This window comes from Borostomias antarcticus (genome assembly GCF_949987555.1).
Source record: "Borostomias antarcticus genome assembly, chromosome: 9".
NCBI classification, from domain to species: domain Eukaryota; kingdom Metazoa; phylum Chordata; class Actinopteri; order Stomiiformes; family Stomiidae; genus Borostomias; species Borostomias antarcticus.
Genome location: NC_140242.1, coordinates 27488693 through 27491192, shown reverse-complemented (window position 1 = coordinate 27491192; position 2500 = coordinate 27488693). Strand labels below are relative to the sequence as shown.

Genomic DNA, 2500 nt, shown 5'->3' with positions numbered 1-2500 from the left:
GTTAGCTCGCTAACATGAGAATGAATGAGTTAGCTCACTAACATGAGAATGAATGAGTTAACTCGCTAACATGACAATGAATAAGTTAGCTCACTAACATGAGAATGAATGAGTTAGCTCACTAACATGAGAATGAATGAGTTAACTCGCTAACATGAGAATGAATGAGTTAGCTCGCTAACATGAGAGTGAATGAGTTAGCTCGCTAACATGAGAGTGAATGAGTTAGCTCGCTAACATGAGAATGAATGAGTTAGCTCGCTAACATGAGAATGAATGAGTTAGCTCACTAACATGAGAATGAATGAGTTAGCTCGCTAACATGAGAGTGAATGAGTTAGCTCGCTAACATGAGAATGAATGAGTTAGCTCGCTAACATGACAATGAATGAGTTAGCTCGCTAACATGAGAATGAATGAGTTAGCTCACTAACATGAGAATGAATGAGTTAGCTCACTAACATGAGAATGAATGAGTTAACTCGCTAACATGAGAATGAATGAGTTAGCTCGCTAACATGAGAGTGAATGAGTTAGCTCGCTAACATGAGAGTAGTGAAGATGTGTGAACAAGCCTAGGCTTTTGGTTCATTTTAAAACAGTATTCATTTATGATGGGCTTATACAATATTATTTACACATATTTTTTATATTTTATGAAAATATTATACTTTTAACAAAAATACCATTTAAAAAAGTTATTTTAAACATTTTCCCAAGGACCCCCTGTAATTATGCCAGGGACCACAGGTGGTCCATGGACCCCTGGTTGGTTAGATGTTCATATCCAGACAGAGGCTGCTGGTGTGTTAGTAACAGTGACAGCGTGCAGACAACAATGACAGTGTACCAACTTGCAAACAACAATTACAAGTTCATACTACATTACACGTTATATAACAGTACATTGTTGATATTCCAGAGGCTCTGAGGTTGTTAGATGGAGGGCCTGTAGAGACCCACCTCCTACTCACATGTCGTTGTTGTTCTCACTGGAGAGAGAGAAGCCAGAACCCCTGTTTACACTAGGAGGTATTTTCTCACGTTGTGTGTGTGTGTGTGTGTGTGTGTATGTGTGTGTGAAATGAACCAGACCTGACCAGTGTCAACAGTTCAAGTTGTCCTGAGTGTACCTCTCATCTTGACTTGCACGCGCGTATGTGTGTGTGTGTGTGTCTGTGTGTGTGTGTGTCTGTGTGTGTGTGTGTGTGTGTGTGTGTGTGGGTGTGTGTGTGTGTGTGTGTGTGTGTGTCTTCTCCCTCACTCAGACACACGGTCTGTTGGGACCCCTGATGCTTGAAGGGAATGTGCAGGTGTGAAAAAATGGCGTCCTGAAAGAGTGAACATGTGAAAGGCAATTATACAACCAGCTGAGATGGGGATGTTTCTGCTCACACACACACACACACACACACACACACACACACACACACACACACACTGTCCCCGGTCATGCCGGGCGGTCTCTCTACACGCACACTGCACAATGATTCAGCCAGGACTCAGAGCAGGTCCACCAACCTTGCAGCTCTGATCGATTCAATCTACATCACTCTCATAAGGACGACTCCCTCTCTCTCTCCCTCCCTCCTCCCTCTCTCCCTCCCTGACTCCCTCTCCCTCCCTCCTCTCTCCCTCCCTGACTCCCTATCTCTCCCTCCATCTCTCCCTCCCTGACTCCCTATCTCTCCCTCCCTCTCTCCCTCCCTGACTCCCTCTCCCTCCCCCCTCCCTCCCCCCCTCCCTCTCTCCCTCCCTGACTCCCTCTCCCTCCCTCCTTCCCTCTCTCCCTCCCTCTCCCTCCGTCCCTCTCTCCCTGCCTGACTCCCTCCCTCTCCCTCCCTCCTCTCTCCCTGCCTGACTCCCTCTCCCTCCTTCCCTCTCTCCTCTCTCCCTCCCTCCCTCCCTCCCTCCTGCTAAGCCTGGGCTGTGCTCCGCTGGTCCCTGAGTCTCTCAGCCTGATGACAGTTTACATGCAGCTGCCGCCCACATCGAACAGCAGCGCGTTCGTGATGGCCACGCCCACAGAGGGAGCCTGGTGTGTGTGTGTGTGTGTGTGAGAGAGAGAGGTAGAGAGCGAGAGGAGGAGAGGGAGAGAGAGAGAGAGAGAGGTAGAGAGCGAGAGGAGGAGAGAGAGAGAGAGGTAGAGAGCGAGAGAGGAGAGAGAGAGAGAGAGAGCTCCGTCACAGTTGCCTTCGTGGCGGTGTCAGAACTAATTGGAGAGGGGGTTGAGCTGAACCCGTGGGCGAACCCCACCCCGAGGTCTCCTGCATGCGGCACTCCTGGAACTACAAAGCCACAATCCACCCTGAGGTTCTCCTCAGCAACCCTGGAGCTACAAAACCTAACGACACTACAACACCCATCTCTCTCTCTGGAGAGGAGGGGAGAGGAGGGGAGAGGAGAGGAGGGGAGGGGAGGGGAGGGGAAAGGAAAGGAAAGGAAAGGAAAGGAAAGGAAAGGAAAGGAAAGGAAAGGAAAGGAAAGGAAAGGAAAGAAA

General features: G+C 49.0%; 1 protein-coding gene across 1 annotated transcript in view; it reads left to right on the top strand.

The window, feature by feature from the left end:
* The window catches only part of nrp2b (neuropilin 2b), an 87393-nt gene that overhangs the window by 18685 nt on the left and 66208 nt on the right, over positions 1–2500 (top strand).